Source organism: Cydia amplana, chromosome Z (assembly GCF_948474715.1).
Source record: "Cydia amplana chromosome Z, ilCydAmpl1.1, whole genome shotgun sequence".
NCBI lineage: Eukaryota > Metazoa > Arthropoda > Insecta > Lepidoptera > Tortricidae > Cydia > Cydia amplana.
The window spans coordinates 11,090,802-11,118,206 of record NC_086096.1 but is presented as its reverse complement, the minus strand read 5'-3'; the positions used below and the strand labels follow the sequence as shown (position 1 = coordinate 11,118,206).

At 37.7% G+C, this 27,405-nt stretch overlaps 1 protein-coding gene across 1 annotated transcript in view; it reads left to right on the top strand.

Moving 5' to 3' along the window:
- LOC134661324 (amyloid beta A4 precursor protein-binding family B member 1-interacting protein) overlaps window positions 1–27,405 on the top strand; it is a 90,089-nt gene that overhangs the window by 27,839 nt on the left and 34,845 nt on the right. The window contains exon 2 of the mRNA XM_063517336.1: window positions 7,013–7,056. The gene's annotated coding sequence lies outside the window, so the exon portion shown is untranslated. The remainder of the gene's footprint in view (window positions 1–7,012; window positions 7,057–27,405) is intronic.

Genomic DNA, 27,405 nt, shown 5'->3' with positions numbered 1-27,405 from the left:
GTGACAAACACAAAAGCTGTCACTCAGACGCCACATCATTAAAGTGTCAAAACTGAATTTGAAGTTTTATGTATATGCACGTAGGTCGAAGTTGCTCTGTGGTCTGTGACCGATTAATCGGTCTTTGGCGTAGAACCTACGATGCGGATATATCGGTCATATTGGCGTCCAAAAGGTTAATATGTATAAAATATAACATGACACACCTATAAATAAAATATAATTAATAAATAACCTATACAACTTAAAAACTACTTAAATCTAAAAAAAATAGAACGTGTCATTTAACAAACATTATGAAATTGAAATTTTATGCATGTACATTGTACCCCACTGACCATCAGATGGCGCTATTAAAACGATATTTTGCGCTATTTTGTATCTTATTTAATTTTGTCTTTCCGCTATTAATATACATATTTATTCTATCCCCGTAGCTGTGAGGTTCCATCGTTCCCCCACGTCACTATCTATACTCCATCCAGCGCTATAGTTGCTTAAAATTACATGATGGAGGAGCCGTTAAAATTAGGTAAAAACGTACTAAAGGGAGGCCAGTATTTATTTCACTAGGTATTGAATTATATTTTATTTTGAAGTATAAGTACATCCGGGATGTCGCTATCGGCTATCACGCTGGATGCTGTCCACGATTAGTTAAATAATAAATATTAACCTTCCGTCAGTGTCACGCAGGCTATTGGTAGTTACCTATGGTTACCTAATGTAATGTCGACATAAAGTTAATGTACCTATTTATTTATATGAATAGGTAGGTTTTAGGACCCGGGTTGGTATTTAATTGCCAGGTTAAATAGATAATTATAAAATAAATTATCGTAATGGTCAAAGAAACATTTTATTGATTTGAGAATTTCGATTCGATTGTGCCTACTCGGGAATAATTTACTTTTCTTCTTAAGAGGCCGGTATCGATTTTAGTCGCAAAAATGTAAAATTGATAGATTGAGTCGATGAAATTGTCCACCTTTTGTTACGTAATAGAAACAACAAGTACTGGTATCTATTAGCACGTCTTCTTATCTTGCATTTGTACAGATCATTTTTTTGAAAACTGACTCACTAAATTAGTAATGATTTTTTTTCTGATGGACGTTTAGGTAAATGCGCGTAAAGCACTGATTTAGTCGATCTTATTTGTGACTGCTAAAAATGGTAATTTTGTATTACACATATCCTGTACTCCAACTTTCATAGACTACATTTTTGTTATATGATATTGACAAGAGTAAATGAAAGTTAGACGAAATCAATTTTCACCAGAAATTACTTCAAAACAAGTGAACATTTTTCGTGAAAATCGACTTAATTTCAACGTAATTTTGATACTTAAACAATCTACAACATTTCCTGAAAATGTTCTTATACATCATTTTTTATAATTTATAACTATAATTTTTTGATGAATTTTTAAAAACTGCCCCTTCTCGTCATATATTTCCGGTGACGCACGCTTGGGACCTGATTATTAAAAGGCAAGATGAGAAGACGTGTTAATAGAAACTAATACTTGTTATTTAGATATTACGTAACAAAAGGAGTACAATTTCAACGACTAAATCTATCAATTTTACATTTTGGCCCTAAAATCGTTAACGGAGCCTTAAAGGTATAACTTATAAGTTATAATTACCTAGAATACAAGTTCTAAATCCGTCCAGTAAGGAAAGGACGAGAAAAGAGGACTCCTGTGGCATACGAGATGATACCCAGGCTTAATGATTTTTAACTTAAAAAAAGTCAAACAGCGTCAACAACAATGAATACATATTACTTAGCTACGAAATTACTACCACGACGTCTTTGACAATACTACATAGTTTAATTTACGTAACATTATTTTACTGTGTTTGTTTGAAAGTAGCTAGTACCTATGTAATAGGGCAGCGGTCGGCAACCTTTTAGCAGCCAAGGGCCACATAGTAGTTTATGACTTTATCAAACATTGTCCTTTGTCAATATTACATACAAAATTGCCAGGGAGGCTCGCGGGCCGCAAATGACAGGTTCACGGGCCGCATGCGGCCCGCGGGCCGCAGGTTGCCGACCGCTGTAATAGGGCATTAGCACTATTTCTGTGATCATTTCTTTTTTCATCGTTTCTTTGCTTAAAATTGGGCAAGTTAAATAAATGCAGAAAACCCTTATGAGGTTAACCTTTTGATATAAACCCTACAATCCTTTTTCTTTAGTAATGTAAACAAAGCATTTATTTATTTATTTAATCTTTATTGCACAAAAGAAAAACTTATCGTACAAAAAGCGGACTTAATGCCAAAAGCATTCTCTACCAGTCAACCTTATTTATAAAAAAAAAGGTTATTTTTGGCTGCTTTTTAGGGTTCCGTAGCCGAATGGCAAAAAACGGAACCCTTATGGATTCGTCATGTCTGTCTGTCTGTCCGTCCGTCCGTATGTCACAGCTACTTTTTTCTGAAACTATAAGAACTATACTGTTGAAACCTAGTAAGTAGATGTATTCTGTGAACTGCATTAAGATTTTCACACAAAAATAGAAAAAAAAAGCGGCCAAGTGCGAGTCGGACTCGCCCATGAAGGGTTCCGTATTTAGGAGATTTAAGACGTATAAAAAAAAACTACTTACTAGATCTCGTTCAAACCAATTTTCGGTGAAAGTTTACATGGTAATGTACATCATATATTTTTTTTAGTTTTATCATTCTCTTATTTTAGAAGTTACAGGGGGGGGGGGGGGACACATTTTACCACTTTGGAAGTGTCTCTCGCGCAAACTATTCAGTTTAGAAAAAAATGATATTAGAAACCTCAATATCATTTTTGAAGACCTATCCATAGATACCCCACACGTATGGGTTTGATGAAAAAAAATTTTTTTAGTTTCAGTTCGAAGTATGGGGAACCCCAAAAATTTATTGTTTTTTTTTCTATTTTTGTGTGAAAATCTTAATGCGGTTCACAGAATACATCTACTTACCAAGTTTCAACAGTATAGTTCTTATAGTTTCGGAGAAAAGTGGCTGTGACATACGGACGGACAGACAGACAGACATGACGAATCTATAAGGGTTCCGTTTTTTGCCAGTTGGCTACGGAACCCTAAAAACAATAAATTTTGGGGGTTCCCCATAGAACTGAAACTCAAAAAAATTTTTTTTTCATCTAACCCATACGTGTGGGGTATCTATGGATAGGTCTTCAAAAATGATATTGAGGTTTCTAATATCATTTTTTTCTAAACTGAATAATTTGCGCATGAGACACTTCCAAAGTGGTAAACAATGATAAAACTAAAAAATATATATGTTGTACATTACCATGCAAACTTCCACCGAAAATTGGTTTGAACGAGATCTAGTAAGTAGTTTTTTTTTAATACGTCATAAATCCCCTACTAAAGACGGAACCTTTCATGGGCGAGTCCGACTCGCACATGGCCGCTTTTTTTTTGTTAATTTTCATTTTATCAGATTTTGACATTTGGTAAGTTTGAAGAGTTCCTAGGGCGGAATAAACGAATTCCCGCAGAACATAGTGTACCTAACCGAACTAGGCTTACTCAAATACCAATTTTAACTCTTTTTAAGTCCATAGCGGCAACATACTTACGCATCTCACAATAAGAATTACGATTCGAAATGGAATGACTATAGAGTCTAGAGATAAGTATTAAATGGCTTAAGGGTTAAACAAACTTTCTAGTTTGGTGGTGGTGTAGAAAATACAATACTTGTTGCCTAATGATAATTTTTAGGGTTCCGTACCCAAAGGGTAAAAAACGGGACCCTATTACTAAGACTTCGCTGTCCGTCCGTCCGTCCGTCCGTCCGTCTGTCACCAGGCTGTATCTCACGAACCGTGATAGCTAGACAGTTGAAATTTTCACAGATGATGTATTTCTGTTGCCGCTATAACAACAAATACTAAAAACAGAATAAAATAAAGATTTAAGTGGGGCTCCCATACAACAAACGTGATTTTTGACCGAAGTTAAGCAACGTCGGGCGGGGTCAGTACTTGGATGGGTGACCGTTTTTTTGCTTGTTTTGCTCTATTTTTTGTTGATGGTGCGGAACTCTCCGTGCGCGAGTCTGACTCGCACTTGGCCGGTTTTAATGATAGATCATAGGTACACAGTAGTAGTAGGAATCTTATTCATTAAATGGAATAGTGTTAGTAAGTTTGATAGCTGTGCCTACGCATTGTCTTTGTTCCTTCAAAGAAATGTAAATATAGATGTCAAGCAGATCTTGTCAGTAGAAAAGGGCGGTAAATTTGAGAAATGTAGGCGCGAAGGGATATCAATTGTCCCATAGAAAATTTGAATTTCGCTCCTTTTTCTACTGACAAGATTTGATTGACCCTATCTATAAGAATGTTAATCAAAACCCGCCCAACTCCGAAATTAAAAAGTATAAAATAGTAGCTACCACCAGTTTGCTTAAAAAAAATGTACCACTAGTTTGTCGTTAAAAGTCTCGGAGGAATAATCCAATATGGAGTGGTGACACGCACTAATTTCTATGTGAAAAATTCTGCCGTTTTCGGCGCGGGGGGCGAGGAACGCACACAAATAATGTAAACACTAATGCATTTTTTGCATGCGTCGCTACACACGCACACGACAAAATTATCAAACACTAGCATAAACTATATTCACACAAATACAAGAACAAACACAGACAACCCTGTCCGTGAACGAGATGATGTCAGTTTTAAGTAAACGTAAAAGTGCGAGGGACTTGTCGATAATATTGTCGATATTTTATTGACTGAATTTTAACTGTCTGCTTTAGTCAATTATAACCATCAAAAACATTACATGTGAAAACCGGCCAAGTGCGAGTCGGACTCGCGCACGGGGAACCCTCCGCGCACGGGGGCACCATCAACAAAAAATAGAGCAAAACAAGCAAAAAACGGTCACCCATCCAAGTACTGACCCCGCCCGACGTTGCTTAACTTCGGTCAAAAATCACGTTTGTTGTATGGGAGCCCCACTTAAATCTTTATTTTATTCTGCTTTTAGTATTTGTTGTTATAGCGGCAACAGAAATACATCATCTGTGAAAATTTCAACTGTCTAGCTATCACGGTTCGTGAGATACAGCCTGGTAACAGACGGACGGACGGACGGACGGACAGCGGAGTCTTAGTAATAGGATCCCGTTTTTACCCTTTTGGTACGGAACCCTAAAAAGGTGCAAGTCTCGCAACGCTTCTACTACAAAAAAGTTTTGAGATGTAATGCTAATGTGAAACCAAGTCGGTTATCATCGTAGTGTACCTTTACTTTACCTACTATTTGTAGGAACTGCAACAGTAACTTTGTAATAGCATATATTTATATGGAATTACAAACTTACTTATGCAGTTCTTAGAACTTTAAAACGCGACTGATATTGCAATATTTTTTAGGTTTTCGATGGCTTGGTAAGCTGAAAACTACTTATGTTTAAAATTTATTGCATCTTTTGGAAATCTATAAAAAATAAATCAAAATAACAATATATTTATAATGTTCATATAGATTTTATCGATATTGGTTTTTATGGTGTCCCATCGCTAACTATGGTAGAGTGATACCAGAGTAATAAATTAAAAGTGCCTATTTATGGAAAATGACGGCAGTAAATACCTTAAAATAAATAAAATACAATACAAATATTGGACATGTAAAATAAAAAATATACGATAGCAACTAAGAGAAAAATGAATTTTCAAACAGTAGTAGGGTAGGTGCGTTAGTTTTCGTCCACTTGAAGAAATTGAATATAAATCTACATTGCTGCAAAAATTTGGACTTAAAGCAATCCTTAATGTCGAGACAATATACGAGTATCTATCTACATAAAAAATGTATTTGGCAAGTAGCAAATTAAATATCAAATATGTTATTTGCTAATCAGCAAATAACATATTTGATATTTAATTTGCTATTTTTTATTTATTTTGTCATGTGGACGAAAACTAGAGACTAGAGCATGGACGGAAACTAGCACAATGACCAGATCGGTAATATCACGTTACTTATGATTTATACTATTTATTTCTTTGAATGGATTATGTTGATATAAAAATAAGGTGTTATAGAAAAATAATTTGTTATATAAATTATATAATAATAAGCAACGCAAATTAGAAGTTAGGTATACCTAATGAATATTTAGAAAGTCTTCTTTAAATATTACCCTAAATTAGATCTAGTACCATGAAGTGGTATCACTTTCAGACTGACAATGTTTTTTAGTTTTTTGCTAAATTAGTGGACTATTTGATAATATTTACATGTAATAGTACTTACATATGAAAAGAAACGTGTTCTTTAAGTACGCTAGATGTGTCCGATCGGTTTTTACAGGAGAAAACGCTACAATTCGGCATTTTCTGCTCCTAACATTCCACTTAGACTGACGTTTGCTGAATGGCGTATGACGTATGGCAACTAGTTTTATATAACCTCCTTGACCGGCGGCCGCCGACTTTTGGCAGAGGGGAACGCCTGTTAATGGCGGTTCCTGTTGGTTTATTATTCCGAGTTAAAAGTGTACCTGGCCTAGCCAACTGACAATCGTTTATAGATAGACCTACAGATTTTATAAAAATAGTAAACTTACCATAATAATATAGCTTATCGCTTTACATAAGGAGTTACGTACATTAATGCCAACATGTTTATAGAAAAATATGTTTGTTGTAAATTGTTAGTGCGCCATACGGCCATACATGGCCCGCGGTTTCCTGCTTGCGACATTTAGCTGCCATGAATGGAAATGGCTCGTACGTCTCTAAGCCAGCACCATTCCTTTAGGTGCTTTGCGAGCTGCATTACAAAACAATACATTTTACTTTACCTACTTATCTACAAACTATACATAAGCACGTCATGGAAAGCTAACAGATAATCAAGAAACTTGTTTTAAAAATTTGTAAAATGCAGGCGAAAATAAAGAAAAATCTAGTTTAAATATATCTAGTTAATTGTATCTATACCTTCTGTCTTTTATTTCAGATATTGGAGAGAATGCAGTTCCAATTACCTTCTTGAAGTAGCGGGTGAGTAAAAGAAGAGTGATATTTAAGTTAATGAATAGCACTTGTAATTGTTAATTATTTTTCATAATTTTCATTACTCTTTGCTCCACGCAAGTTTAACGATACTAAATGGAAAAATGAATCCCTAGGGAGGTAACGTTTTTTTTTTTCAATTATATCGTTAAGTCATATGTCGAATCTTGTAATTCCCACAAAAAAGCCACCCGTTACCTTGAAAGTTTTTACTCGGCGTGTATTTATATCGCAATATGAGCGAAATTTTACTCCAGCTCCGATCTCGAACATATATATTCAAGTTCAAACATGGAGCTCTCACTCTTGGCGCAATTGCAATTTGAATAAGTACGAGTACATGCTACGTATATGCTGTTATGCAGTTAAAGCTGAGTTGTGTGGTTGGCTCATTTTCGAACGCACCGAGGTGTACTTTGAAGCTCACGGGCCGAGGGACACACACAGCAGGCTTCAAAGGGCGGACACCCGCGCAATTACTCTTTGAATGACGAATCTCTCCCGGGAATCGGCAACGTTTACGGTTAGCCCTGTTTTCATGGGGGCGCCAGATTTAAACTGACTGGCTAACTCCCAGAACTGCGTAGTGTGCATGACACAGGTATAAGCATTATCTACTGGGATGTATATTTTGGGGTATACTTATTATCAAGTTTATTAGTCATTATCATCTGACTTCTTCTCGGACATTACAATTTTCTTTTACCGGCTTCTATTAGATTAGTGGCATTTCCGTCCTTTTTTTTAACTAAGGACTTCGGTATACATATGTAGGTGTAGTAGGTGTAGGTACCTATATGTATAAACACAGGGGTCAGGGGATGTAGTACATATTACATTAACCCTTAAATGCATAGTGTTGCCAAATGTCTACAAAGCATTAGACAGCTCACAGATTAATGGTTAATCAAATTCTGTTTGTTCCTGTATATTATTTCAATAGTAAAACTAATAAACTTTCCGAATTATTACATAAATTTACGCAGTATTTTAATTTATAAAAATTACATTTGTTTATAGACGAAATGTCGGAAAACTTAGAAAAACCTGGAAGTTGATGATTTTTAGTATGTGATTTTGGGCAGATTTTTCGGGGTTTGTAATTATTTTATATTTACAAACTTTATCATAGGTATATCACAAATAGTGTACCTTTCTAATGGTAGTAAAAAATTTCATATATCTATTACTGAAAATTACATATTTACATAAATATGATTTAGCCAATTCAACTTCTAACACTGATTTCGCAGTTATTTTTCCTAGAATCGGCAAACAATTATGTGATACATATATTAATTTCGGGCAGAAAGGAAAAGTCATGCATTTAAGGGTTAGGCCTTAGGCCATATAATATATTATATTTATAACACGATAGGTCCTTCTCCTGGTTCAGATCAGATACCTTAATGAGACGGTTGATACCGAATACTGTAGGTATTTATTGTTTGATAACGCTGCGTTACATAAAGCTACGACATTTGTATCATTTTAGCGTATTGTAACTTTTTTGGCATCCATACTAACAATCCTTACGATGTATACGTGTCGGTATGATCAAGCTTTGCAAAGGAGATAATACTGGCTTTGCAAACTGTCATCTGAAGTTGAGAAGCGAGCGTATGTGTGATAACGCAGCTTTGTTAAAACCGAGTTGGCCGTTCCTATACCTCTTTGCGTCGTTGCTAATAGTCATATAGTGTACCCGCGTGCCGGGTGGACGAATAGAGAGCGACACAACCAAGTAAGTGAATTAAAACTTTTTCTCAATCATATTGTCATTACGTTCATAATAATAGGTTGCGAAACATCGAGTTGCACGCGTATTAGCGATGCCCGCTGGCAATGTAATTTCGTACAACATTTTTCACCTCAGCAGCTCGAACAAGGGTACTTTGATTCATAAAAACAGTGAGCAAAATGCGATTTTGCTCACTGAGTGAGACAAAATGACATTCAAGTGACCTTTATAGTCAAATGTCATTTTAACATGCGGGGTCTAATAAAAGTTCGAAATACTTGGGTTCTATTATCTCTGTCCCTTTCACACTGTTAGCAAAAAGAAACACAAAAAAAAAGTTAAAACGACATTCAACAGTATATTTACAGTTTATAATAGACCCCCGAAAAACTTCAGACCGACTCCAAACCACGTACGAGTATGAATTCTTATTAATTAATAAATAAAAATAAAGTTTAAGATTTGATAAAAACTGATAAAATACTATATTTTAGGTATTTTATTGTACAATTTAAATAACGAACTCAAAAAGTACACAGATCATCATGCAAAATTAATTATTTTACTTTTAAGAATTTCTACCATAGTTGACAAATAGGATACGTATCCGCAATTCGGACCGTATCTTACAAAGATTTTTTTTACAAAAAAAGTTGTCGATTGAAGTTTCAGTTAATGTTTGTTATTTCTATATTATTTTACTGGAATTTATTATTACGTTTTGTTTTTGTGTTCCATTGCGGTAATTAAACTTCATTGTTTGTATATCTTAAGAAAACATGAGTGCAGGAGGGCTATGATGCTTTGTCACCAAATCATTAATCATTTATTGCGTGATATGTGAAATACCTGATAAGTGATTAAATGTGGTAAAAAGACGCGAGGATAAAGTACAAGTGACTAACGATAGCGTGACATGATTTGAGCGTTTGAAAAATCAATTTTAATCTCGATGACTTAAGGCCTATTTTAAAGAATAGATTACTTAATCACATTCCACCACTTATCTACTTTTGCCATTGACTGATAAAAATCATCCGTGGTTTGAGCTTTTGAAAAATCAATTCTAAACAAGTTTACTTAAAGCGTATTTTAACGAATGACATCCTATCACCACTTATCCACATGTGACGTTGATAGTTAAAAGTTATCCACGGTTAAAGCTTTTGAAGCTTTATTTCTAAGTACTTAGAGTTTATAGTCTTTGAAATAAGCTACATTATCGAATTAAGGTAGAACCGGCTGCAATACTTAATTAACGAAGGCTCATATTTGCTTGTAAATTCATACAAAATTTTAAGGACAGTAGACCTTATTAACCTCAAATACGGTGAATTTTATACGTCAAACCATCTGTCAAAATCAACTAAATTGTAGGCCCTCCCCAAACTTAGCCACCTTACTAAGACAACTGCTCGATGCATGTGGCCGTTGCTCTCCGCCTAATAGGTTGCCATGGGTATGCCAACCCCACCAATGCATCTACGGTTCCACTGTGGGGAGCAACGGCCACCATGTCTTGAGCTGCTGCCGTTGCGCTGGGAGGTTCCCACGGCACCATGTTCTTAATGACATCGTTAGGAGAGCCTTATTGTCAGAGTTACCTAATATCCCATGTATGCTTGAGCCGCCAGGCTTTAGCCGATCGGACGGCATAAGGCCTGACGGCTAGACCCTGGTGCCGTGGGAAAGAGGTAAGTGCTTACTGTGGGACGCCACGTGCGTCAGTACTTTTGCCGCCCCGCATCTTAGTCGTACAATGCGGTCGGCAGGAGCGGCTGCTGAGCATGCGGCGTCTCTTAAAAACCGGCCAAGTGCGAGTCGGACTCGCGCACGAAGGGTTCCGTACCATTAGGTACGCAAAAAACGGCAACAAAATCACGTTTGTTGTATGGGAGCTCCACTTAAATATTTATTTTATTTTGTTGTTAGTACTTATTATTTGTTGTTGGCAACAGAAATATATCATCTAAATAGACAGACAGACCGACGGACAGCGGAGTCTTAGTAATAGGGTCCCGTTTTTCCTGAAACCCTAAAAAGATAAATACTCGGCGCTGAGCGGGTATTTATTCGTCTCCCTCGGTGTCGAGACTTCGGGATGCTCCGGGAGCTGGGACCTCGCCTGTTTGAAAGGAGCCTTGACCCCCGCTCCGGATTTTTCCTGATGCAAAGACTGTCCATCGCAATCTAAGGCGGTCCTAGGTCCTTGCTACTCGTAAAGTCTGCAGCGATATTGATAGCCCACGCAGTGCAAGTGTTATACTTGGTCAACCAGATCTTGACAGTAGAAAAAGTTGGCAAATTTGAAAAATGTAGGCGCGAAGGGATATCGTCCCATAGAAAATTTGAATTTCGCGCCTTTTTCTACTGACAAGGTTTGGTTGACCATCTATAGAAAAAAAATCAGCGATGTCAAATCGGCGACATGATAGATTTTCATTGTCAGTCAGGCTAAAAGTACAATGTAATATTAATTTAAAAATTCATTGCGTAACATATACCTATAGGAAGAAAACAAACAAATAAATTGCATTAAATATATGCAGAACATGAGAACTATGAGAGTATGGATCACTCCATACGCAGAAGTGATTGATGGCTGAACATATATTCTGAAATTCGGCAACGCTATGAAGAAAAAATCCTTGGACGCCTATTCTCCACAGGTGACATGAGAGGAAATATTGTCTGAAAAAAAAAACTGCAAGAGCTGATTTTATACGCAGATAAAAAAGACGTTAGAGTTTATGGAGACATGACAGAAGACGCGGTATGCTGAAGAATATGTTGTCACAAAAGGAGCGACAGTCCGTTTAAATGTAAATATGTTGCAATGACCTTCAACTGGTGTCAGCGAGCTTGCCGTGATACCTTCACGAGCTAATCACAGCGGCGTATGATAAAATCATAGTTTCTACTGTGCGAAACATTTAGGGCGCGTGTACACGGTCCCGCCTCCGCGCTGCTGCCGCGCCGCCGCCGCACCTTCGCGCTATTTACACGAGACGCGTAAAGCCCGCTGCCGCGCCGCCACTGCGCCGCCGCTGCACCTTCGCGCTATGTACACGAGACAAGTATAGTCCGCCGCCGCGGGTTTTACGCGTCTCGTGTACATAGCGCGAAAGTGCGGCGGCGGCGCGGAGGCGGCACCGTGTACACGCGCCCTTATGTGTATGGAATCGAAGCTGTTTCCGGCCTTACTCCAATCTGTGGCTAAATGTTTTGGTGCTTGTAGTTTTTAAGTATTCTGAATTAAATACTCTGATTTAAACATAATTAGATTGTTTTTTTATTATTATTAATCTCTCTATTTTCACTTTATTGCACGAAACATAGGACGTTTTGCCAAATGGAATTCTCTACCAGTCAGGCGTAAGGCAAACAGAGATTGGTGTTGGTATGTAGGATATAAAAGCGACCGTATGTCGAACAGATAATCTGGTTGCTGGCATTACATACATCTTTCGTGCTGGTATTTTATACTGTTAAATCGTACCTATGCTAAAAAAGTGACGAACTCCGAATGTGACGTCCTCAGAAAGTGGCGTTCTCAGAAAGTGACGTCCTCAGTGCAACATTATATCTTTAATTAAAGATAAAGATAAAAGATAAAAAACAGTTTATTGCCACAACTAGAAATCTTACATTCTTACAACTAGAAATCTTACAATTAGAATAAACACCTTAAACATAGTAGGTAGGAACTAACATTAATTTAAATTTCATATTGTTATAGGCAATGGGTACCAGTCTCAGCTCGTGCTAGATATGTGGCATGCATATATCCAGCGCTGATTTTCAGCCTGGTCCCTTATATATATATATAGATATACGTATAACATAAACATATATATATATATTTTTTTTATTTATTTATTTATTTATATATTTTTCTTTCCGGTCGGTCTGTTTCACTATACGGCTAACTAAGAATAGGTTGCAAGATGTGTGCGACTGTATACAATATATATAAATTGTTTGTGTATGAGTGTACGTGTATGTAATTAATTAAACTTTGATTTAGATTATTGATTTTATTTTATTGATTTTATTTGATTTCCTATGAGCTAGTTAGGAGTTTAAGTGAGGGGGTGGTTTCCCTTTTGCAACTCGAGAAAGTGTGCTTTGACCAGTTTCTTGAAAGTAAGTAATGGCATAATTAAGTACTTTAAGATGTGCCGGCAATCCGTCGCCATGTTGAGTTTGAGGTCGGCGTCTAGTTCGGCACACACATAGAGTGCCAAGTCTTTGAGCACTCTATATATGTGCCGAAACTCCTCGTTGGGCATATCCAAAGGGTTCCATGTATCCCTTATGGCACGTCGTTGAATTTTTCTTTGTTGATGCTTTTCTTCCATGGCAGCAGCTGCCAAGAAGAAATGATATCTTTGCCATCCCTACAAATAATGTAATGATATTCTTATATGAATACAAATGGAGTTCAAATAGTATATATTATATTTGGAAAAAAAAACTATACCGGCCAAGTGCGAGTCCAAAATTTTAGACCCAGTAATTTCGGAGATAAAAGTGGGGAGAGGGGGTAATTTTTTGGCTATTTTCTTAAATAACTTCTAACCTATTTATTGTACTTAAAAAATCGCTGGTGGTCTAGCGGTAAGAGCATGCAACTTGCAATCCAGAGGTCGCGGGTTCAAACCCCGGCTCGTACCAATAAGTTTTTCAGAACTTATGCACGAAATATCATTTGATATTTACCAGTCCCTTTTCGGAGAAGGAAAACATCGTGAGGAAACCGGACTAATCCCAATACTGGCCTAGTTTACCCTCTGGGTTGGAAGGTCAGATGACAGTCGCTTTCGTAAAAACTAGTGCCCACGCCAGTTCCTGGGATTAGCTGCCAAGCTGCCCCAGGCTCCCATGAGCCGTGGCAAATTCCGGGACAACGCGAGGAAGCCATGTCCGTCTTTGGGTGATGGGTCACTAATTTACATTGTGTACTAAATTTCAACTTAATTTTGGTCTAGTCGTTTCCGTGAAAATAGGCTGTGACAGACGGACAGGCAGACGCACGAGTGAACCCTAAAAATTGTATTTTTCACCACTTCTATACCATGAGAGCACCTTGTCGTGCCCAGTGAGCACTACGATAAATTAATCAAAGGCTAGCCGTCAAAAATCGACTATATGTCTAATTATCCAACAAACGTAGCCATTTACCGTCTATCGCTGTCAAAGTGGACAAAACGGTATGAATGTTATAAAAATGTATAAATCTAGACAAGTGTCTTTTATATCATTTAACTTATCCACTTATCAACTAAGTTTAAGTTGGAAAAGTAGACAAATGACATATTATCCAACGAGCATGTTCTGCAGTTAATCGTTTAACGACTATCGCTGTCAAAAGTGGAGAAGACGACAAATCAATAAAAACTGGATAAAATGTCAGTTTTATCATCATTTATACAACTATATCATTTATACAGTCGACCATCATAGCCCTACAGGTATTAAGTGATGAAGAAGGATTACATTTTTCAAGTTGTCTAATAGGTATGTTCTCACTGCTCTGAGGTGAAAAATGTTGTGTACTACACGAGATCAAAGTTATTTACATCTCGTGCGCTTTGAGTCCCTTACTACGCTCAAGATTCTAAATTAGATTCACTCGCTACGCTCGTGAATCTATTATAGAATCTTTCGCTTGCACGGGACTCAAAATAAGCACTCGAAGAAATATCAAACTTTGATCACTTGTTGTACAAATAACTTTTGTTTACTTCTTTTCAAGGCACAACTTGAGCGCGTGTCACACTTCGCCTTTTAAGTTATTGTTGGTTTTTAGATTGTTTCCAAGCGTTTTTAGGGTTCCGTAGCCAAATGGCAAAAAACGGAACCCTTATAGATTCGTCATGTCTGTCTGTCTGTCCGTCTGTCCGTCTGTCTGTCCGTCCGTATGTCACAGCCACTTTTCTCCGAAACTATAAGAACTATACTGTTGAAACTTGGTAAGTAGATGTATTCTGTGAACCGCATTAAGATTTTCACACAAAAATAGAAAAAAAACAATAAATTTTTGGGGTTCCCCATACTTCGAACTGAAACTCAAAAATTTTTTTTTCATTAAACCCATACGTGTGGGGTATCTATGGATAGGTCTGCAAAAATGATATTGAGGTTTCTAATATCATTTTTTTCTAAACTGAATAGTTTGCGCGAGAGACACTTCCAAAGTGGTAAAATGTGTGTCCCCCCCCCCCCTGTAACTTCTAAAATAAGAGAATGATAAAACTAAAAAAAATATATGATGTACATTACCATGTAAACTTCCACCGAAAATTGGTTTGAACGAGATCTAGTAAGTAGTTTTTTTTTATACGTCATAAATCGCCTAAATACGGAACCCTTCATGGGCGAGTCCGACTCGCACTTGGCCGCTTTTTGAGAAAAGCCTCATCACGCCTCAGCTGGGGTGTGTAGGTATAAAATGGCCCGCTTCGCTCGGTCCTTTATATCACGCTCGGCCGGTAATTCCCAGGCTTTGTATGTATTAATGATATTGTGTTTTGTTCTATACAGAAATAATGGTTTGCTTAATACTTTTATGTGGTCCCTGGTTTAAGAGGCGAGATTCACACCGACATGTCGTGTCGCGCCGTGTTGTGTATATAACTGTGCACACCGGCGCTCCTCAGGCGCGTCGTTTGCATCTCACTGCATTAGTAAAATAACGGTACCACGCCCTTTTAGGAATAGAATTAATTTACAATCGTTTAAATGTGAGTGGCATGGAGTGGAGTGCACCCTACCACATGAACGACGGAGACGACTGATAGAAATTGCTACGCGCATCCATCGTTCAATAATGCACTGAACAATTAAGATTCCCAGTTAATAATTAAGTACCTACTCGTAGGCGGCGATTGATTTGCGCTGGTCGACAGTCGATGCAAATAACGCCGCGTCGCCTTCCGTCCCCGAAATGAATACCCCGTGATCGAGTAATGTGAATAGTTATGCAAACAGAAGGGAGAAACTGTTTCAGTGAGAGCTTTGCCATCCGGTCTAAATATAAGCGGGCGGAGACAGCTGGCAGGGCGGCGGGCGGCGGGCGTCGACCCCAGAAACCCAGACCTTGCAGCCGACCAGCGCCGGCCACCGCACTGCTTAAGCTTCCTGAAGGACCGCACCGCACCCCCTGGCTAAATGAAAACCCCCATCCAAAAATCAAGTCTAGTACTCACAAGTAGCATTTTCTCGACACAATTGCATAGGCGTATCGGAGCAACTGACTGTCGTCTAATAGTATATACATACATGAATACCTAAGTGTCGGTATGCATTACTTTGGCGGCTTCTGTCGATGTCTGCGCCGCGAGCCCGCTCGCTTGTTAACGCTCGATTACGCTCACATGACGTTACAAAATCTGTTTGCAGGTCAATAGCACCGTTAGTTGAAGGTCTGGGCCGTTGCTCACCCACCTCCCATTCTCTTCTCCGACACCCACCCTCTCGCCGGATGCTATTTCTGACACCCACGTTCATCCACTCACCTTCCAGCTTCGACTGTGGCTAACTGGCTAAGGAGGCGCCTGGGTCGGTAGTGTCGAAACAATTAAATTGGACAAATATTACCTACATCAACCTACATTTATTATATCAGTAATTATAAACAAAAAGTTACAATTTAAAGTCATATACATACATACGATGTGTTTTAAATTCTTGGTAAAAAACGCAGTAGAGTGTGTTGTTAATTTAGTTCTTGCGTTACAACTTACATACCGCATGCTCATATAAAAAGGGAAAACTATTATTAGGGCGAGCGAAGCGAGCCCTATCACTATTCGACAAACTATGCATTCTTGTGGTACACTTTACGGAAAAACTACTGCACTGTTAGGCTTGAGATTTAACATAGTAATTTAAATTCATGTCTAGATGTGTTATCAAACATAAAAATATCATTTTATAAACCTAAAAACATAAAATAATGTAATAACACTTTGTATTACTACTAGCGCCATCTTTTGGCAAAACAATGAATTAACATTCGTGGTAATGTTATATTTCTCTAACAGATGGCGTTAGTAGTAAATAAATAAATAAATATTGGACGTTGTTTTACAAATTGACTAAGCCCCAGAAAAGCTCAAGAAGGCTTGCGTTGTGGGTACTCAGACAAAGATACCTATGTGGTGTTTTCAATTTCAATAATGTCGATGGCGCGTATGCCATTAACAACGATGAATACAAAAGTGGGTTAAAATTTTGGATTCAGACCCACCTCGCTTCGCTTGGTTTGATTCCTAATTTAGCAATTAAGTTTCTGTGAATACCTACTAGAACAATCAATCTCGCTGTATATTCACTGCGGAGGCACAGAATAAATAATAGTACTAAGTACAGAAGACTCACTCTCTAACAAAACGCGTCTGTTACGATCAGCACAGATATGGCCGCTAGGTGGCGACAGCGCCACGCGCGGCTTATGGCTTTTCCCAAAATTGGGGCCGAACGGATTTACTTTTAGCTACCTGTAGCAAAGCGACGAAATCGCGGAGTGAGACACGCCTGGCGGAGGTCAATTTACTCGTATGTTTTGTGACGCTGAGGAACTGATCAGTCATGTTGTGTTAGCAAACATAAATCGGGTATTTTCAGTTCGAGAAACAGTTTTGGCGCCATTCATTCATTACGTAAGACGATTTTGGGGTGGAGGGGTGTCGTAGATATCTTATTTTTTCAATTTTTTTCTTACTTGGGGGAGGGAGGGGGTTTTTATAGTTCTTACGTAAGATCACAAAGATGCGATTTTTTTTAATTTCTATGAAATTGTGACGTTTAAAATAAGAATAGTACTTCCACACTCTATGCTATCAAACACGGTGCAGAGTTAGCTTAAACGAGCTCAAGTACCTTTGTCCTGTTTGCATGCAATGATACCACGTTCCAAGTATAGCGGATCATCTCCTGACTTTGTGTTACACTCAGTCAGTGTACAAACGTACGTACAAATAAACTTTCATAAAAATATTTTTTTGAAAAATAAACACTAAAACAAATCAAACGCGTACTCGTTTTTTCCTTTAGATTCTTACGTAATATGTATATGGTAGGGGGGTAGGGGGGTAGGGGGAGGGGGTCAGTATATTCTTATTATTTCTTACCTATGTAAGAAACACGTTGGAAAATCACATATATGTTATCGACCTTCAAAAACGAATCATACAGGTTTGGTATAGGGCCGTAAATTGTATGAAGTGATTTGACAATTCACGAAGACATATGCAATGACAAGTCTGCACTCTTGTCGTGAATTGTCAAATCACTTCATTGCAATTTAAGGCTCTATGCTATCCTGGTATGGTTTGTTTTTGCCGATTGATGACATATTTCATAATTTCGTGTCAGATATATAGGCGGTCCGTTTGCCGTCCGATGTATTTGCATTCACAGTGGAGAGATATTTATGCCAGATGAGAGTAATCACATAATTTTGATTTTTATGAGTCGTCAAATATTTGTAAGCGTCCCGATCCGATATTTATGCGGATACAGACTAACGATGTTTTAGCCAGCTACAAAGCATCACATATTTTACCGAGGTAGTGTCGTCATATACCTACTTATGCCTCCAATGGAGCATCAGATATTTTTGCACGCCTGCCCACAGTCATATATTTTTGCTGGTGACTGTACCTAGTGAAACTCAGGTTTGTTGCTGAAACGCTGTTTTCGTCATCCGACTCGTATCGATGAGCACTTAGGAGAGTAGTACCCAAGATAAAGCTGATGCTGAACCTTGGCTGTACTTATTGGAACTCAGGTTTGGTGCAACATAGACACACGCTGTTTTGGACATCCGACTCGTTATGATGAGTACTTGGGAGAGCAGTACCCAAGATAGAGCTGATATTGAACCCTGGCAGTACCAAGTGGAACTCAGGTTTGTTGCAACTGTTTTAGTCAGCGCTGTTTTAGTCATCCGACTCGTCTTGATAAGCACTTAGGAGATTAGTACCCAAGATAGGTTTGGTGCAACATAGGCACACGCTGTTTTGGTCATCTGACACGTCTTAATGAGCACTTAGAAGAGCAGTATCCAAGATAGAGCTGATGCTGAACCCTGGGTGTACCTAGTGGAACTGTGTGTGTGTGTTTATGTGCGGAGCAGCGTGATTACCGCCAGTAGGTGTCCAGACGGGATAGTTTTTCGCTCAATTGTGTGGTGTGGACGCAAAAATTTAATTCAAGGACATTGGCTCGCTGACCTAACATTATGTAGGAAAGCCAGTACAAAAGTACTGGGCGACCGTGTAGGATGTAATAATAAGCACTTATGAAATTGTATATTACATGTGGATGTAATTGGCAATTTGATTTTGTCGTCTGGACACGTTTTTAATGGACAAAGTAAAAGCTGTAACAGACAGGCGTACCGGACAGCAACCGGAATCCGGTCAGTATATTTTCTTTCTTGCTCTCACTTATAGCTGCGTTCTTAACGGACTTATTACATAGGTACCCACTCGATCGATCATGGAACAAGCCTCGGACTGGATCAATGTCGCGGTCCGGTACGTTTAGGTAGGAAAACTCCGCGAGCCCTTACAAAGCTCTGCTTTTTGCTAGTATGTATAAATAAATTTGACCCGACTAAGAGATTAGGTACCCACACCGAGATATCGTTGAATAAAGTCGAGTACGTAACAGCTTTTACGTGGAGAGTGGTCCAGGGTGGCACTGCATGTATGTCGCAAAATAAATATTGTTTAATCGATCCATTAAAGCCTTTACGACGATATTAGGCACATTTATTTTCTCGGATAAAATGGCAGACTTTTGAATTGAATCGGCAAACAAATAAACTGTCCTTAATTTTCGCGCAATATCTATTAGTGGAGAAGAGGAATTGTGATTTTTCGAGTTGCAACGCCAGGTGGTGCAGTGCCGTTCGCCAACAGCGCCGATCAATATCCCTCTGCCTCCCGCCGTACTGGGGCGCGCCCCAGCCCCCGCCCCGGCCAGCGCGAGCGTGCACCTCCACCGCCACCGCCCGCCTCGGCAGACTCACGACCCCAACGATCATCTATTCATTATCATACTTTACCTATCAAACAATCAACACTATGATGAACCAAATATTAAATAATTTGTACCTATATGTCTGTTGAGAGGAGAAGCCCAATGTCCGGAGATTTTTAGAAATTATTTAGGATTTGAGGAATCTCTACTTAGTTTGGTCTTGTTCGTTGTAGTAATATGAGATATTGAGTTAATTATGTATTACTGTACCAGGAATTTGTAAACCTGCCAAAGATATAATTATGTACTAGTAACTATGCTAACTTTCAATGTTTGATCCATTATTGTCAACAATTTCAACATGCTCTGAAAATGCCATCGAAAACAAATGTAATGCGGCTCGTTTCCCGTCCGCTCCAACGAAATAATTCTGCGAATTTAAATCACCTTTCCACATAATCCACATTAGCTCATCTCCATTTTATTTTATTCCATATATCAAATCGATTTCCTGGGCGTCGGGCGATTCGAACGCGATATCTATTGAAAAATGTATTCATGAAATCGGAGCGTAGGTTATATTATAAAACATAGCATTGACGAATTCTTGTCTGTTTCCTACGCTTACCGAAAGAGTTTTTTTATTGTCTATTAGGCTTTGTAATTCTGAATTAATTCCACAGTTTTTGAAGTGAAAACTTCTTTAGCGGCGCTGGACACTTTTTGAGGTGGGGAAAAAATGATAAACTCGAGACAGCGTAAGGCGATCACGTGACCGTAAGGGGCGTAAGGCGATCACGTGACCGTAAGCCCCGTAAGGTGACCACTCATAATTTAAATGGCATTTAAATCAATAAAGAAAAACTCAATGTTATTTGACATTTATGTTGCGGACTCCTTTTCAAGACTCTTTACCTATGTTCAAATAATTTGACGTTGTCATAATATGGCAGTATGTAAATAAACATGTCAATGAAAAAGTGTGATCTTATTTGAGAATGATAATAATATATAATAAATAAATAGAATACCTCCGCTAAACGTATGTATCGTGTTACCGGGCGTCGGTAACATAGTGAGGTGAGTTTTTCTTCTATCGGCACTCCCGGAGTGCAACCGTTGTTGCTTGTAGTTTAAAATGTCAGCTTCAGCCTAAAATTAAAAATTTGTTCCGAGTGGAGATTTGAAGTAACAAACTTTAAATCTCAACAAAAAATCTATAAACCTTTATTTTTTTACTTTTAATTACCTTATACCTAATTAAAATAAGATGGACCGTGTAATTAAGAAATCCATTTACCGAAAGGTGTAGAGTAGAAACTATTGATGGGCAATGAAATAATTATGTACTTATAGAAAAGTAAGTCAGCGTGCAATCGGTGTAAGTTCTTCGATAAAAACGCTAATAAACGACTTCCTGTGGCCTATTTTATAAAGCTACAAGTTACAGGCGGAAGTCTCTTTCTAACCCTATGTGTTAGAACGAGACTTCCGCTTGTAAATTGTAACTTGTAGCTTTATAAAATAGGCCACTGGTCTTGAGTAAACCTTGCTCAGCACGCCACTCAGAGACGTTTTAGATTAAATTAGGTGAACCCTAAATTTAATGAGTATTACACAGGAGAAGAATCAATATATAGATGAATATGTATATCTAATATCTAGTTGGTTTGTGATTTTTAGTGAACAACCGTTTAAAAAGGCCATTAGCTAGCTAGTGTCCGACCGAAACATGTTTTTTTGCCGAAACCGAAACCGAAACCGAATGTTCGGCTTTGGCTCTAGTTTCGGCCGAAACCGAAACCGAAACCGAAACTTTTGAAGACTTGTTAAAATCGTTGAAAAAATGTCACAAAACCGCTTTAAACTCATATTAAGGGGCTGTCAACACCCAATGTCCTGGAAATCGATGTTACTTAAGGGGCTCCGCCACGCCAATGACCTTCGATCTGAATCCCTTAGTTTTCTTATGTTTTTTGTAGCTTATCATGTTAACAACAACGGCTTTAAGCAATATAAACTGGTTTTCTGGCCATAACTTTTGTGTTAATTCGTTTAAAATTAAAACCCTAGACACGTTTTACGACACGTCAAAGACGAACCCAAATAAGTAGATTTCGTAAAGTAATATCCTTCACAGCAATCTAGATACGAAAACAGTGTTCTTTTAGACAATGTTTAAAAAAATCATAAAATAGTATCAATTTATTTCAAAATCCGGTAGACAATAATGGAGATAAAGATTGAAGAACCGATAGCCGTTTGTATTATAAAAATCTATCTGTAGTGCAAAAGTAGGAGATACAATTCAAAACCTGTCAAAAATCTATGAAAACCGCAGGTAGCCCCTTTTAAGAAAAACTATTTGATTTAGTAAAGAAAAAAATATATTTAGGTATACCTATGTTAATATTTATTATATTTTAAGACCGTGGCCGCACTCGATACATGATTGAACGACATCGGCTCGATAGAAAATAATTGCAAAGATTGGTCTTAAAATCACCATTAAACGGTTCTAATGTCTTTATTTCTTGACTTATGTGTGTGAAATTAAAATCTATTTATCAAAACATTTAATTATACCTAACCTAAACCGCTAACGAGTAATATTACACAAATAATCCACATTAAGCGCTGGTGGCCTAGCGGTGAGCAAGAGCGTGCGACTTTCAATCCAAAGGTCGCAGATACAAACACTACAAACCCCGGCTCGTACCAATGAGTTTTTCGGAACTTATGTACGAAATATCATTTGATATTTACCATTGAGGAAGCCGGACTAGCCCGATAAAGTCTAGTTTACCTCTGGATTGGAAGGTCAGTCTGATGGCAGTCGCTTTCGTAAAAACTAGTGCCAACGCCAATTCTTGGGTTTAGTTGTCAAGTGGACCCCACGCTCCCATGAGCCGTGGCCAAAATGCTGGGATAACGCGAGGAAGATGATGAGTTTTCTTATTACTCCCTTTCCCAGGCCCAGTAACATGCGACAGTGCTATCTCATTTACTACGATACAATTACAGTGTGCGCGTTTTAGGTATTGACATCCTCTTAAGACTGCGTCGACCGTTCAGTGGCCCCATCATTAGTGGAATTGTGTTTAATAATAAACCGATTAATTTCTGTATACATAAATCAGTATACATATTAATATTGTTGTCCTACTTGTTCCACAACTTTTGGTCTTTGTCACATAGTTTAGTTTCATAGAACGAACTACCATTGCGTATGTTTCGGCCCGGCCGAAAGGTTCGGCCGTTTTTTGGCCGAAACCGAAACTACGGCCGAAACATGATTTTTTGGCCGAAACTGGCCGAAACCGAAACCGAAACCGAACCTTCGGTCGGACACTATAGCTAGCTTATTTAGCTAGGCTAAAATTTGAGGAAATTTCCAAATCGAGGATAAAGTTTATTTTCCATTACAGTTAATGAATGTCAATTTCATGGACCTAGAATATTACGGACGGACTGTCACCTAAGACAAACTGTGACACTGCAATGGCGGACGGTTTGAATGTGTGCGTGTAGACGAGTGTTACCATGTAACACAAATTCACCCCTAATGGTGAAACAATTATTTTTAATATCGTCCTTGTTTTCAAATAAAAAAAATTGGATAGTTTTACGTTAGACAATAAAAAAGGTGTGTACGTATCTGATTTTATAGGTCTTGAAAATACGCAATATTGCACAATTATTTTGTGCAAACATTATTTTCAATACCTAATGATATTTAGCATCGTAATGAAATCAGTTCGTCATGTTTTTTTAATTTATACATTTAACTTGAAACATATCTGGTTTTCAACAAAAAAAATATAGTACATAACAAACAAACGTTAACTATCAAACATGCATGTAAGCGTCTAATCTCCTTAGTATCGGGAAATTACCATACCGACCTAGTTTAAATGCACAATCAATAATTTAACCATTTACCTAAATGATCTCTTAATATATAATGATTTAATAAGAAGGATAGATATAATTAATAATAAATAGATACCTATTACCCTACTTTCGGGAAATTACCCTATTCATGTTACTGGTCACACTCCTGTTTTGCAGTTTGATAATTTATAAACAACAAATTATCGTGATTTTACGTACTAATTAATAAACTTAAGTATGAAAAGTTATTCCGTGACTTTTTTTCTTTCGATCGGTACAATTCTAGCAGGATTTAACTACGCATGCCGGCATATTTTATATTTTTCTTCGACATGTTTACTTCAATGACGTTTCGATTCGTCTGACGGCAAACTGGTGGATGTGGGCTGTCAATATGTGTGTGTCACGCGTAAATACTATGAAACTGGTGGATGTTGGAATCACAGTTGTGTTGTAAGCGCAACTCTGTCCGTAATATTATAGGTTCATGGTCAATTTGATACATATTGTCCTATATGGTACAAAACGGTTTTTAAAGGTAACAAGCGAGGCTCATTCCTGAACCGTAGCAGCAATATTCTCTAGTCATAGTTGTATAGCCGATGAAGTCTGTAGTCAGCCCGAGGAGCAAGGGAACGGCGGCCTAGCCAAGGTGACGATCGCTTGCGCTTCGCTATCGAATCGCTTTATGTCTCTCTATCACTCTTCCATATTAGTGTGACAGTGACAGTTGCGTTTCGTTCGCTACGTAGCGTTAGCGAATGGTATGTTGTCTACGGGGCCAGCCTCACTCAGCGCTGACAGCTACAACCGACTCGTTACGCTCGCACTCGCTCTTTCGAAGAATTCATTTTAATTAAGACCTCACTCTCCCCTAAGTTATGAAATTCCTGGTTATTCAGCCGTTTAACGACGTACGTGAGAGCATTCGGTATACGCATAGAGCTAATGATTATCTCTGTATCACTACATAGTATAAAACAAAGTCGCTTCCCGCTGTCTGTCTGTCTGTCTGTCTGTATGCTTTGATCTTTAAAACTACGCAACGGATTTTGATGCGGTTTTTTTAATAGATAGAGTGACTCGAGGAAAGTTTATATGTAATTTGTTAACCCGTGCGAAGCCGGGGCGGGTCGCTAGTTAATTATAAAACAAACCATGGCAATGTATAACATAAGTTAACATAAAGAAATACGTACCACATATCTAGAAAAAAATCTAGTTCTAAATTACATGGACCGAGCAGTGTGAGGGGGCTGAATTTTAATGAGTAATCTTATTGTTGTTATTAAACACACCAAAAATGTTTATCAAACACGCCGACGAAACAGTAAAATACAATTTAGTAAAAAATAATTGTACTTAGGTATATCTGTTTTCTAAACAGTAACATGTTATTGATGCGCACACTTGCGTAAATAGTGTAAACTTAGGAACTTTAAACTGATTTAGGTAGGTAAGTTAAATTAACACTTCCAAATCTTATTAGTATATAGTACTCTGACATCGGGGAACTTTTACATCTCCAAATTTAATTATTAAATATTAACTCATCTCTGTACAAATAACATCACTGTTATATTGTAGTAATTATTTAACGTTTACCCAGGAATAATAGAAAATAGATGGGAGTTTATTGGGACATAAAACGACAAAATACAGTAAAATTTAAAATTAAATAAACTAAGTAATCTTCATGTATTAATCAACAAACTTAAAATAAACTTATAAGAAACGTTGACTTGACAGTGTCTGCGACAACCATTAGTAAGTCGATTTTTTAGATAGGTATCTAGTCGACATCAGTACATGGTATCGGGCACGACGAATGCCGTGTAACGATTGTACCTACAATAAACCATAACCTTGTAAAAGATTATGTACAACCTTATGTAAAAGAGTTAAGAACTATATTCGGGTAAGTGGCTATAATCGAGTTAATTTTAATACGAGTGGACTTGCGCACCAAAATAACCCGCGCTTGCATCACATGCACATGTACGGCCTTATATGTTTAATCCATTGCAGTTTAACGGGCGACAACAGAACCGTCGGGTAATATTGTATTTATTATATTACACAAACACATTTTTCTGTGATTGCGATAACTTTGTTTTCGCCTTAGTTTATTTTTGTAGGTCAATGTTCTTTAAGTAGGTAGGTCAGACATGTATACCTACAGGATACTTTATCCGTCAAAGACAACCTCAATATTGTTTATACAATTTGTTGAATGAATGATACACAGATGTTGGAAACATAATAAATATATTTTAAATTAAATCATTATATAACATACATAACACAATATAGATATTCGTTTTGTAACGCTGTGACATCTGACATAGAACTCTAGTCAAGATTCATAATAAGTAACCTGCCAGTATAAATCTATACATACTGAACACCTACTTACTTACTTAAGGTACCCTACTTACTGTATTTTATTATTGTAATTCACGTAACGTATCCAGTGGAGATACCTACTCGTAGTTATGATGAGAGATAGAGAGAAACAAACTGAGGCTGTGAGAGTTTTGGCAAAACATCTTAAATGAGTCATTTACCCGAGAGCAGTAAACCTAGTGAAAAGCGTTCGCTTTTCAACCTAAGGCCGGCTATAGAGAGTTTACATTGAGCTCGTCGCACGCCAGCGCCAGGCATAGCAAACCTGTGACTCGGAAATTACTTACAGTGAAGTCGTGGCATTTCCTCGCTTTTTCTGCCACGGCGCCTCGGAGGAATTAGTCAGACTCAGACACATGATGACATGACGCAATTTACATTTTTTACTATATCTATCATAGCGATGACGTCACTTGCCTAGCAGTATATGAGCACTTTATTCATTCATTTAAACGTTGGCAGCCGAAGCAAACATGTAATAACGCGTTATCATTTATGTCGAGAATCGTTAAACGAATTGAGTTGAATGTGAGTCGATTGTGAGTGAATTGCCAGTCGTCCTTGTCGACTGCAATGGAGATGGAGACTGCGTTTGTACTGCAGTGCAACATCGCTAGCGCAGTAGTGTTGTACATATCTATGTGACTGTGACAGTTTTGGTATTGAAGAGTTGATCCTTCTAAAGGCTATTTCCATTATGGAAAGAGACAGCGATATCTAAGGCCACATTGCGAATGTCAATAAGGTAGGTTGCTTGTGAAATATACCATTATACCTGTATTATGTTCCTATCAGTCAAAAGCAGTGACATGCCTTTTAGTTAGAGCATTGATTGACGATGATTGAATAATTTTACCGCCTATTGTGCCACCGTGTTAGTTTCTCACGGCCGTATTTATATAATCCGGCTTTACAAAGTAGCCGCATAACACATTAGGTGAATGATTTGATAATGATAATGTTCTGGTGTTATTGTTGTACATTTACATTTATCTACAAGTGCAACGTACCTATTTGGAATACCTACGTAATTCATCAAATATAGTAGTTACCTATTAGGTAGTCCCACATATTCACGCCAGTAAGTACAAGTAGGAAGTAGGTCAGTACAATAAATAATATGTAAATCCTCGATTATTATTTTGCTTTCGGGGTTCCACTTCTAATGTAGTACCTAGTCACTTCTAACTAGAATTGATTATTAAATAATATTAATTTTGAGCTTTGAATAAAGAGTGGTCAGTCATGAGCTTGGAAAGACAAACCCAATAGTGAGTGAGCTATGGGGTTTGACTCAACAT